Source organism: Thunnus albacares, chromosome 18 (assembly GCF_914725855.1).
Source record: "Thunnus albacares chromosome 18, fThuAlb1.1, whole genome shotgun sequence".
Classification (NCBI taxonomy): Eukaryota; Metazoa; Chordata; class Actinopteri; order Scombriformes; family Scombridae; genus Thunnus; species Thunnus albacares.
The window spans coordinates 7,532,398-7,545,981 of record NC_058123.1 but is presented as its reverse complement, the minus strand read 5'-3'; the positions used below and the strand labels follow the sequence as shown (position 1 = coordinate 7,545,981).

Sequence of the window (13,584 nt, the reverse complement as noted above, 5' to 3'; positions counted from 1 at the left end):
TTCTTTATATTCTTGGCGTATAGACTCATATGAGTTGAAAAGACAAGTCAATTAATCAATTAGTCGATTGACAGGATGTAAATCCTCTTGTTCCAGCGCCTCTAATGTGAATATTGTTTGTGATTTTTAGTCTTCTATGATAGTAAACTAAATATCTTTTGGTTTTGGACTGTTGGTTGGACATTTGAAGATAGCACCTTGGAATCCGGAAAACTGGGAAGGACATTTTTCATAGTTGTTGTTGGCGTTTTATAAACCAAACAATTGATAAACCGGAAAGATAATCAGCAGATTAATTGAATCGAATTAGTTCCAGCCCAAGAAATTACACAAACAGTCTTGTTAATGCTTCACGTACAGAGATCATATCGGTATTGTTGTTGCTAATTGTTTTGTACATTTAGAGCTACAATGATTAATTGATTGATTACTATTTTCATAATGGAATAATCACTTGTCATTTTTTTTAAGCAAAAATGGATAACACTGTGATGATGTGCTGTTATTCTTTGTCATATTTCACAGTGAATTGAATATCTCGAGGTTTTGGACTGTTAGTCAGACAAAACAACCATGGCCTCTAAGAAAATGCAACATTTCATAGACTAAACAATTAATCAAGAAAATACTTGACAGACGAATCGATAATGAAAATAATAGTTGGCGGCAGCCCTACACACAATGATTAAACTGGCACAAGTCTACCACTAAGTACAAATGTTACCTGCAGCAGTGCAACCGCAGTATATTTTGGGTGGAATCACACTTGTTGTTCAGAGCTGTTAAATAGAAAAACATTTTAGTGCAAAGTCTGAACAGCTTCTCCTCAACCGAGGCTGGCGATATAATTCAAATGAAATAAAATCTGCTTTATATGCACAAGGAAAACGGTGAGTTTGGGACTATAAAGAAAGCGCCATGTTCGGCTTTCAATCACTGTAGTATGCTGCGATTTTTTTTTTAAAAATTTTTAAACAAGCTGTGAACAGGCACAGGCTGGTCAGAGCCTTGTGCACCGACCCTAACACACCATCGCCTTCCTGTGATGTCATGTGACGGGTTGCTGTTTTTGTATAGCAGCTCTGTGTTTACTTCTGTTTACCACTTCTGTTAAAGAACGTACAAGTTGCGCGTGTTCCCTCTTTGATTCGCGAGCGTCTCCTTTTGAGTGTTGATGTCACTAAATAAACACGGCTTCCAACTGCAGCGAGGATACTAGTGTTTGCTCACAGATCCGCGTTTGACATCAGTCTGACAGCAAGACAAATATGATTTGAGTTTACAGTGTTCTGCAGAGTCTATTAGCAGAGCAAAGGAACAGACTGGCCAGAACAAGGAACAGAGGAACTGGTATTACTAATACTTAATTATCTCAGTAATCAAAAATAATGATATTATTACCATAGCAAACAAAACAAACAGGCAACTATCTCTTTTACTTGGCTGCATCTGTGTGATTGACTGCATTTAAGAGCAGAAATAAACCCAGTCCTTCCTGAGTTTGTTGGCGTTTGATCCAGTTACATCTTATTAATATACTATAATTGTATGTCTTATATCCACATAAGGCTCTCCAGAGTATGCATATGTATGAATTTCCTAAGGAAGTCTTTACGGTGCCTTTTGTGAGCGTGAAGGAACATGTCCATAATAGGTAATATGTCTATTTTTAACTTACGTGAACTGAAATTTGCAGATTTAGAGTAGAATAACATCATCTATTTATAAAAAAAAAATACCGCACCCCAGATGCTGGACACATTATCAGATTACAGTAATTCTACAGAAACAGAATATAAACATGAAACGCTATATTTTCAACACATAATTCTGGATGCAGAAGCGAATATAAGTCTTAACTGTGCAAGCCAGAGGATCAAGTACTTCCTCATTGATAGATACAAACAAGGTGCGGGTGATTTCCATCACATGGGCACTTCTAGTTTCAGTGAATAACTGTGTGTGTCGACGGGGCTGTCTGAATGAAAAGCAAGTGGCTGCTTTCCTCCCCCCCCCACTGCCAACACCCCCAATTTGAAAATCTATGCTTTCTTTTGCTTCCAGTGTGTTACGGAGGGAACTTTTGTTTGGCAAGACTCAGTACGCCAAATAGATGAGATGGGGGGGGGATAAAGGCACCCAGGAGGAAGTGGAGCAGAAACTAATGAGTGTCAGTACAGTCCAATGTGTTCGCAGCTGATTGGGAGACCCTATGAATTAAGTCAAAATTTCTCTCCCTTCTCTCCGTCTTTCTCCTCCTCCTTCTCTTATCTCACTTCTTTCTCTCCCTCCTCTCCCTCTCCCTCCCTCTCTCCCGCACTATAGGGCACTATTGTGCTCGACGAGTATAGAAGAGGGGATGATCCTATCTTTTTTAGCCGGCTCAGTTCGTCTCAGATCAGCTGGCAAGGCTAATGCTTTTCCAGACATGCACAGACAATACCGCTGTGTTGTGCTCTGACCTGAGAAGCACAAATTATGTCGCATTTCAAGGCTTAGTGTCTGTCAGGTTGTCTTGTTTTTTTTTTAGTGACGCAGGATAACATTTATATTACAATGTATGTTGGACTCCTTGCTTTTGCAGCAGTTTGATGCAACATTAAGGATGCACTTAGATGTTGACGGCATAAAGAAGAGTATAAAAATGACTGAGCGTATAATGTATTTCTATCTGAACTCGCTGAGTGTCCTCAGGCAGAACCGACTCGGCACAGAGGTGCTATTTCAGTACATCCTAAACTTATTAATTTCCACATCCCTTCAGCCGCTCTATGTAGTTAACTGAAATATTCGCTGACAAGCATAACTTTAACACGACGAGAGAGAGAGAGAGAGACCTAAATTCGACTACTAATGAACACGCGCGAAGGAAACCATGTACTCGCCGCAATCTTAATTTAATCCTGTTTGGATTTAACAGCGTCCCATCGCCTTACTCGAGGGATTAGATCCATGATCGATATGACAGTATATCGTAATACATTATTAATACACCGGCGCTAATATCACATTCTCTTCATTTGTGTTCTTGTGCTGCTTTATGGCTGTTTTTTTTTTTTTTTTTTTACATTTCAGAAATTACTTTTCTGTATAAAACAAATGGAAACAAATGTGAAACAGATCTGATAATGCAGTTAGTTAGTGAGTAAGTTTGATTATCGGTTTTGTAATAAATAGAGGAATTTCTTCCTGTGCAGTTGCAGATATTGTGATAAACAGATGCTTATCTTGCAACATACTGTGATATCATTACCATAAGATATACAAACACTACCACAAATGGATTGTAGAGATAATCAGCAGCTTCCTAATTCTACTAGTATGAGCTTGAAGTTATTACAAGATCTTCTCATAGTTCTTCTTATATTTATGGTGCAAGATGAATTTATACTTTTTCAAACTGAGGCTGAAGCTGATGGTGAACCGTCGGTATTTGTGCTGTTTGCTTCATGCTTGTGCGCTTACAGTATGTCGTCTTTTTGTCCTTTTGTTTTTCATTAGATAAGCACTAGATTGTGGCTGTCGGATCTATCACCTGCCATCCACTGGGATCCAGGCGCTTGAGTCCTAAATGACAAGGTATGTAAGGCAGCACGTTCATGTCATTGTAACGTCCTATCGCTAGAATTCAGCTACTTTATTTATCACCTCCAGTAAATCTTCCCTGCAGGTCACACAGCCCCGGGTTGTTGGTTGTTATTTTGTGAAATTAAATGGCCTGGTGTTTGGCAGCCGGGTGATAATATCGAACACATCAGCAATCTAGCTATAGATTGAATCCGTTGTGGGGGTTTGGATTTAGATTTTAATGTCTGTCTCTCAGCTCTCACAGAACTTAAGTGATGTATTTTTTTTTTTTTTTGTCAAACATTACGCTGACAAGAAACAACAGGAGCGCCCCACCCTGTTCTCCTGGAGGCCGTGAGACATGATACACCTGCCAAACTAGCTCTGTGTGCAATCAGCATCCTATTTCACCTTTTTAAAAAAAAAAAAAAAAAAAAAAAAAAAAAGTCAGAAAATAGCCGCCCTTTAGATATTGTTCAGCCTACTTTCAAAATATTGCATGAGCGATACACAATCCAGTGCAGGATCCGCTCTCCTTACATCTGTGACGATTATCCAACATGACAGCTGTAGTATCAACACATCATACGCAGCTAATGGCACGTTAATTTGGCAACATGTCAGTCAAGACGGTTTTACTCCGAGGTGTTAATATTGTACCTTTCTACGGGTGCAAATGCTCCTTTTTAGTCTTATGTCGTCAGAAGTGCAAAACACTTCCTGCAGCAGCTTCGCAATTCAAAGCCTTCCAACAGAGGGACTTAAGTTAACCACGAGACAGAGTGATAGACAGTCAGGAACTCTTGAGGTCAGTGATTATGATCATGAAGCGCATTTGTTTACACAAATAGGTGCGTGAAAACACGCCGGGGTTCAAAGGCTGCCTCGAGTCCCGCATTTTGGATGAAAGGGACACAAAAAAAAAAAAAGTCCCTTCAGGGTGCAGATTGTTCTGTCATGTTGTCAACTGAGAATTTAGATCCTGCTAAACTCTGAATATGATGATCAGGATTATAGTTTTATATCAAATATGATGCATCCAATGAAGGTTTTTTACATTATCTTTAATTTGTGGTCACTCTCACAGTCAGCGCTGCATTGTGTTTGGATAACCGGATTATTTAATTTTACAATTTAGTGACTATAGATAAGACATTTCCAGACGACTAGACTAGTCAGTTTGTCCTGAGGATACTACGGACGCACATCATATCTTGTGACATGAACAGTAAAGACAACGAGACCGGATGACGGGCCGTGCCTGTCTTACTCCAGGCTGTTTTGTTTCTTAGCTTTGCTGACAGGAACAGGTTCGCCTTTCAGAAGCAGAAGGACTTTGCTTTGTCTAAAACGCCACATTTCCACATTTACTCGTCGGACAACTTGGCTTTTCTTCTAACTCAAAGCCACTCTGTTTGCATAACTGTCACACCGCCGCAGGCTTAGCATCAATCTACATCTGATACCTGGATCTGAACCTAGGACAACATACCAGTCTCTAGCTTTCATTTTCTTTTTTGTCCATAATAGAGATTTATATATATTTTTCTCTTTTTTTTTTCTTTCCTTTTTTCATAAATCAACACCAAATTACATACAGCAGTAAACCGCCGCTGCTCTGCTACATGATGATTATGGAGCCGCAGTATGTAAACACACATTTAGCTCTATGATCTTTACATGACTGTCAATCTAAGAGCTTATACAGACCAAATGTATCATTAACACATCAGCTGCGGCTTATTCGCAGCGTTAAACATCTCGGTAAGGTCACGTCTTCTAATTTCCACCAGTATAAACGACCGCACACGTCTCATCGCTCATTCTAAATCTTCTTTTCAACCCACACTATAACATTTTATAAACTAAAAATCATTCCTTCCTTTGAGATTATACCTTTTTTTTTAATTTACAGAAAGAATTTTGATTTGAAATATGCTCCTTGTGTCAAAAGTGACATTAAACACACACACACACACACACACTCGGCTGAAGTGAGTATTGCTGCTCTGTGTTTTTAAATTTCATCATATCATCTTTTAGTTTCCGAAGACTTTTATTTGTGTGTGTGTGTGTGTGTGAACCTTGCCTCACACTCAGTTTCCAGTATGTGTGCTATAGATAGATTTTTCATACGTGGGTTCCTCATGATGATAGTGAGTTGTAGTTCTTTTTAAAGAGGAATAATCGGTATAAGTCTTTTGATTAACTGTATCTACGGATTGAATTAACTAACCTAAAGCATGTGATCTATCTTAGAAGAACTTTTAATCCATTATTCCACGCACGCAGTTTCAGCCGTGCTTTTGGCTGTCAGGAAAATTCACCATGCTCAGAGCCTCACATTTTTCCGGATGATCAGGTACAGTCTCTTGTCTGGCTGTGAGAGATTTACATCGACAGCTTTGCAGCCGACTATCCGCTCAGGGTCCCGCTTCAGGGTGTCGTAGAGATACAGGTGGAGTCCTCGTAGTCCTCTCTGCAGGTGTGTGAGTCGTTGTATTTTTCAGACAACCTTTTCTGATGTAGGCTGAGATTGTTGAGGTAACACGGGGGAAGATAAAGAAAGGCTCAGTAATCTTTTCATTTTCAGTAACGCCAGACATCTCAGTAATTACCAGTAATTACCTAGACTGTGGCAGGCCGCCACAGTTTCATAATGAACCGAAAATATTTTTACACTCATAATAACATCATGGCTCCTACTTAACACAAAAGCTGCAACTTCAGCATATTTCACCCATAAGGAGGGGAAATTACTGAAAAAACATAGAACAACAGGTTCATCTCACGTTGGCGTTACAAGTGTATTTTCATTCAATCTGGGAAGAAAAATACAAAACAATCGATGCTGTCTTGTTTTCAAGCGTTGCAGGACGACAGCACGACCGACGATAAACGTTCAAGTCTTATCTTAATGTTATCTATGAGCTAAACTAGCTGTATTAGAAACAAACAGCTCGTTTCTGTTTCCGTGCCGAGTGCAGCAAAATCAGCTAGATTCGTTTTCAGTCAATCGATTCATTAATTCAAGTTAATCCCTGAGCGCTAATTTTTTTTTTTTTTTTTTTTTTTTTTTTGTCGACGTGTTCAACAGAAACAAATAGTGAACGCAGCAGAAAAAACGGTTATAATAGTGAGTCATAATTTCTCGGAGCACATGGCGATGTCTGATCAACAGTCCAAAATCCAAATATATTCAGTTAATTCATTGCAGCTCTAATTTTTTTTGTCCTCCTTCTGAACACAAAACAATATCAGATAATAGTTGGTTATATTTGCCGTGTCATCACTATTCATATATATATACAACAAATATGTGTATGATTAAATCATCTACTAGAGCACAAAATTGTTTACAAGAGCACAAAGTTCTTTATAGGTCTAGCTTCTTAATTTTGCTCTCAAAGTGCACCAGATTGATGCATTTAACCCTACGGGGTCCGAGATCCACCCAGCACAGTCGCTGCATCTATAGTTTGTGATCTACCAAAGCTGTTTTCTAGTTCAAATCTCTTGACACTGAAGCATAAATATAGCTTATTTATTTACTGATGCAGTGACATTAAACCTCTCTAAGTGATTAACTCTCTCAGTTAAAATGCAAATGTATGATCTAATAGGTCTTTCTGGTTATCTATGGGTGCAGGATGTTTGAGATTGGAGGGACTAAAAACTTTAATGCCATTTTAAAACAGCATATGATGAGCAGACTTTCTGCCTTTTAACAATGTCAAAGGGAGAATGTTATCCATTTCCATGCTCTTTAGTTGGCAAACAAAGAAATGCGTCATTTGTCTGCATGGATACAGGGCGCTGACCTGAATGTGTCTGACCTGGTTATTGAAACTTGGCAAACTGCATTTTGCTCCCTCTGTCTTCCCCCTGCTTACACAGACAAACACACAAACAGACACTTCACTGTATTTGATGTCTTATATCCTGCATATCTCTCTATTGGGGAAGCATCATCCTCCAAACAGGTTTATTACCGTTTCAATGTCTAAGATGACGTCCGGTTTAGTATTTCAAGTTATAGTAAATACATTTGAGATGACTTCTTCACCTAATTATCATGAAAATGCAAGATATTTACTTTCCACCGTGTGCCATCTGTGGGAGTAGATCATAAGCAGATATAGCCCTCCAGGTCTTTTCTCGAGCCTTGTGAGTTGGAAACGAGACACGCAGCGTTAGTCTCTGTCACTTGAACTCGCTCCTATCAGCGTAAACACTAATCGTCTGCTTCTCTCATACTTCACGGTTCAAAATAAACCGTTACAGAGAATAAGGTAACCGTATATTCCAAGCAGTCACGTGGCAGCGATCTTGTCGGAGAATGGACGAGGTTCTCGACTCGGCGTCAAATACCAGGAAAAACGAACCTTAACATCTCATGTGTGCTGCTATTTCTGTAGCGTAGTCACGTGCAGAGCTGCAGCAAAATGGTATTGCAAAATCTGAATAATAATGCATATAAGAAAATATAGCCTAACAGAGAAAATAAGAGATAGATAGATTAATCGAAATTGATAATAATCTTTAGTTGCAGCCTTATAATTGTGTTTATGCAGGATCTGGATGGCTTTTTCCATCCACAAAACAAGGGGAAAAATACAGAAGTTTGAACACAGGTGTCAACCAACAGAAGTATTTCAAAGGTAGACGTGCAAAATATCACCTAAATGGAAACAAAGTGGGGTTTTTTTTTTTTTTCTCACCGTCATTGTGGATATTCAATTGAAACAGCTGGTTGTTATTTATATATATCATAGTTTACTTAGTTGTACTACAATGCATTAGGAAGACATTCCATTGTTTTTACAGGTTGTAAGGAGGCGTTATTGGCAGCTGCTGTATCCTTTAGTACAGGAGGTGTAGTTAACTCTGGGTTTTCCCCCTGCATGGAGATTTTGCTTCATGGATGGATCAGTTTTGATGTTTGATTTTAAAAAAAAGATGCTTATATGCAAAATGCCTAATGTACTTTTGTAAGTAAGCCAAATATTTGTTTACCGTCCGGGCTGCCATATCTCATGTGACATCAAGCGAGCAACTGTCGAAACTCATCCAACAAATCTGCCTTTTTTTGTTGTAAGGAAGCCGAAGACTGTGAAACACACTCGACTCTATAACCGCTATAGTTATTGCGACGACGTTAATAAGGGATAATGTCATTGTTCGGATCTCCTCTCTGCAGAAATGAATCCCAGGGGCTCGTATTTAACTAGATCTTATATTTAATTAAGAACTTACTGGCAGAAGGGATTTTTGAGCACCGTACTATTTATAACCAGCAGGGCTCTCTCCTGCTGCCCTGGTTATGTCTTAATGAGGAGGAAACTGCTCTCTAAAAAAAAAATCCAGACTTGTATTTCCACGTCATATTTCACATCATCAGACCTTCTTCTGACATAGCGGGGGGACAAAGCAAATCTATTATATCACTTCAAACAGGTTTTGCTCGTTAATCTTTTCTATATCCGTCCGTTTTCTTTTACCTTTACGGTAAAAAGGGGACGAAAGAGGGGAAGTTCAGGAATCACCAGCCAAATTATTTCAAATAAAGGTCAGCCAGTTTACATGATGCAACATTCATGCAAACAGTTATGCAAACCATTCTAACAGGTCAGCAGTAGACCTGCTCATCTTGTTTTCAGCTCTTGGGTTATCACTAGGGGAGGGGCAAAAAATGATGAGCAGAGTGTTTTTGTACATAACACGGTCAGCTCACAGTTGATAAAGCAGCTAGTACAATTTGAAAAGGCAGCTCTGCACTCTCTCTCTCTCTCTCTCACATTAAGTGTAATATTTGCTACCTTTTTTTTGTCAATAAACAAGGCTCTGGTTTCACATTAAAATCCCAAGAAGGTGATTATTTAATTAGCCCTACCTGACATACATTTTTTTACTGGCCCAGGAACCAACTTTCCTCTTTACGACCATAGTTTTTAAAAGAGAGTCTCTGCTGAATAGTTTTATTTCATTAGACTGGCCTACTTCTAGCGGCCAGGCGTTTGCAAGAAACTCTTGTCTGAAAATACCAGGTTATTCTCTGCAATGACAGTGGAATCAAGAGCTGACGTCAATTTTAAGGCTGTGGTGAAGTCGTCTCACAGGACACCCTGTTGTTGCAGACCTCAGCAGAGATGTCGACAGTCTTCTGCAGCCAGGAAGTGGTTTCAGTGAGACACAACAGTTCGTGAAAGGCTGCGGTTGTGTGGTTCTGATCATGAAGCTTCATATAGCCTATGAAGCACATAACCTGCAAATGAAGCACTGGGTGTCAAAGACCAAAACTGAGGCGTATATTATTCAACAACACCTACCGACATCTAGAGTAGCGTTGCACAAGTTCAGCTCAGTCGTCTATGCACTTCTGATCCAGGAAATATGGTAATACATTGAATAATGAATACAGCATGTAAGTAACTTCTAGTTTTTTATCATATTTATGCGATTTATTGAGCTGATTGTTCTACAATATGTTGCATTACTTGTATGATGCATTGTTGGCAGTGTATCATGGTGAGATATAATTAGGTATGCGATGCATACATGTGATTCATCATGTGTCTCCGTCTCCTTACACATATAAATGTAGGTATTGCATCGGATTGCAGAGATCATACAGTGATGTTTCAGTTTAGTATTTCATGCGTCTGTTATTGTCTGTAATCTAATAGACTTTCTGACGTGCGCCAATTGAGAATAAACACAAGATATAAGGCGGAGTAAATTTAAACAGGCACGTTTTGAAATACATTCTCAGATTTCACTGGGAAAACAGGGATTTTTGTGTCGATAAAGTTAATCTTTGATTCATTTGTAACTAAGCTGATTTGCTGTCATAGTGAATTCATTAGAAGATACAGCAAAGTTAAGCTATATCATAGTAGATGTGTTGTTCAGGCAGAAATCAATGAGCAGAGGGACCTGTATAACACAGCAGACAAAAGTAAAATCTGTATTCAAGTTGGAGATGTCTGTCATGTGATGTTTAGGTCCAAATTAAGTCACAAACACTCTCTGCTTTTACTTAAGGCTAACTTATTTTCACTGTACACAATAATAGGAATGACCGTACCCATCACAAATGTTTATGGTGTGAGTAAGACCCATCTTTAGATCTTTAGCCATATAACAAAGATAAGCAAAGCAAGCTAATCTGAATGTCATTCTTTCTTTTGTTTTTTAAATGCCAAATGTAATAGTCTAGTAACTGTGCTAACATGATCTTCGTTATATAAGGCAGAGCTGTCGGAAATAAAAAAAGGGGGGTTGCTCTAAATATTTTCTACATATTGACATTTCAACACAGTGTGAACGGGAGGACAGGCTATTACCAGCGCGAACAAAAGATCAGAGGATAAACACGCTCATTAGTCACCTCGGCGCACGATAGAGAGGACATAACTTTCGGACGGCTTTATTCTCAGTCTTCATCATCCTCTGGGGGGGTGAGGGAGGGGGGGGGGGGCGGGGGGGTGGATCCAATCCATGACATCTCTATAACCTCCGAGTTGAGTGAGGGCTTGAACAAATGGAAGTGAAAATAAGACTGCACTCATTTGCCTCAGGCCCATCCGTGTCCAAAGAAATAACGTGGGAATTATTCATTAGAGTAATTATGATAGCCATCTCGAATGGAGTTGAAATGAAGACGCTCTGGATGCATGGAGTGGGTTTTTCAAATCCTTGAGTTTGCACTGTCAGGCAGAAGAGTGCAGCTGAGAGTAAAAGACAGAATTAAATGTTTCTCATTACAGCCTAAGTTGGTTTCAATTAGGCGTGATAGCTAAATGCAAGTTATTTTATAATATGTTCGAGCTTCATTTCACTTGATAAGAACATTATGAGTCAAAGTTGCATCGCTGTTTTTTTTTTTAATAATCTCTTTAAAGACCCATCAGGCTCTTTACACACCATTCAGCAACACTTGTATTTGTTAGGTGCATCATTATTCATCTAAGTATCTATACTTTTTACATGCTGCAGCAAACTGCTAATGCATTTCCTACTTTCAAACTCTTTATGTTTATCAGTAGTTGTAATGAATGAGCAGATTATAATAAATCTAGTTTCAACTACTAGTGTTTTTGACATCACCCATGACGACACTTGGAATTAAATTACTGAGGTATGTGCAATATTTTTTTGTGCGTTTGTGACACCAACACACAGAGCCACATTTGTTCCAAAACATACGTTAGCATTTTAAGCTACTAGCCCAGTAGACTTAGCCGGGATGGGGGGGGGGGGGGGGCGTGTAGCTTTGCGTCATGGCGCGTTGGAGGACCACAGTGTGTTGATAGTCAACACCGGGTGTCATAGGAATAAGTAGAGATAGCCTAGTTTTTTTATTTCTCTGTAAGTAGTGGGAGTATTTAAATTATTTGATTCCTTTCAACAGTGTTATGTACTTTATGGTCTGCTTTGCTGTTTTTAATGTGTTGATTCTTGTGAGGGTACACAAAGAAAACCTATGATGAAAGATAAAGAAATTCTTCAAATGATATGCATACTCCAGTTTTTTTTGCAGAGCTTTACTGTGCTCAGTACTTATACATATATATGAGGCTCTGTGGCCTCGTGCTGCAACAGTAGAAGACAGTTTTGTCCTTCGTTTTCAAAGAGATGAATAGCAAAGCCTTACATAAACATATTCTGACATAGAAGAATGCGAGTAGGTTACATATAAATGTGCAAATAGATGTGTCGTCGTGTATGAGTTCAGTCTTTTCAGAGCCGGTCTGTCCGCAGCAGAAAGTTGGGAAGAAGCTTGTAAAAGCCACTTTGTCTTTGTCACAGCTCAGATTACTTACCCTCATTTCACCACAAATTCAAAGAAAACAATCATGGTTTTGTTTTCCGGAGTCACGCAAGACCACAGAGACCTAAGAACGCTGGTGAGAACCAAAACCAGAGGGGAGAGCGAAACTGGAACTTCAGGTTCCACTCAGCTGCGTATCCCAAGCTACAGATACTGGTAACAGGATTGCCTTTCTACCCATTTCAGCTGTAATTATTCCAGCCGTCGTTTCCTGTCGATGAGTAATTGTGTTCATGGATTGCTTTCTATGTTTAGATATTAAGCCTTTTTTTTTTCTGTAGAGAGCTTGTTGACTGCCAGCAGTGGTAAAAATAAGAAAGAAATCATGGATATGTGCCTGGAACTGCTCGGTTTGGGAACAGCGTCGGTACGGAGACACGGCTCTGTGTGTCTCAGTTCAGTCGCTGAACTGTTGTCCTCTTAACTCAATATCCCACTGCATTATTGAGAAGCAACAGTTCTCCTGTTGTGCCAGCTTAGAGCTGAATGTGACGCTGTTAATGAGGCACCCAGAGGAAAGACGTCTCTAGGGACTGTTTGACCCTGCTTGTTTTGGTATAGAGATGTGATTAAAGATGTTATTATTGTGCATAAGAATGACTTCACTAGTAACAGGGATGCTATGAACTGTGGAGTGTTTTTAGAGGTTGTTGAACTTGTAATATTTTCCTGTTTGTTACATAACTTTAATTTCTCTATGAGTATAGGGCTGCAGTTCTTAGTCAGCATCTCTTGTGTGTCTATTCATATTGCTCTGTTATGTGTTGACAAGCAACGAGCGCACATTTGAGAATTTAACAAATCTCAGAGCAGTCAAAGCTTTCAAAAAAAACAACTATTGTTTACAAACCTGAAGCAGCGTTTCACAGCAGTGCAGCATCTTATTCTAGTGTGTGTACTCACGTTGAAATAATACTTAAGCTGTCAGTAAACTCCGCCACCTAAACATTGTGTAACTCGACGTCTGACACGACGTATCGAACGAGATTATCATCTTGTTAATCCGACTCGGATGCGCGGAGCGATTGAACGTGTCTCTCCGCCGCGCTGCTGCTTTTTTTTTTTTCCTGATTTGTCGCCGAATAATAAAAGAGGATCTCTATATAGTAAAGTACATGATCCCATTTTGAAAAGAGTCACAGCTGTATTATAATGGTGGCGGAGCGGTGAGAAAGAGAAAAAGC

The 13,584-nt window shown here is 39.3% G+C and overlaps 1 protein-coding gene across 2 annotated transcripts in view; it reads left to right on the top strand.

Annotated features, from left to right (window-relative positions):
* erbin (erbb2 interacting protein) overlaps positions 1-13,584 on the top strand; it is a 58,464-nt gene that overhangs the window by 8,932 nt on the left and 35,948 nt on the right. For both annotated transcript variants that reach the window (XM_044333316.1, XM_044333317.1), the window contains exon 2: positions 3,502-3,579. The gene's annotated coding sequence lies outside the window, so the exon portion shown is untranslated. The remainder of the gene's footprint in view (positions 1-3,501; positions 3,580-13,584) is intronic.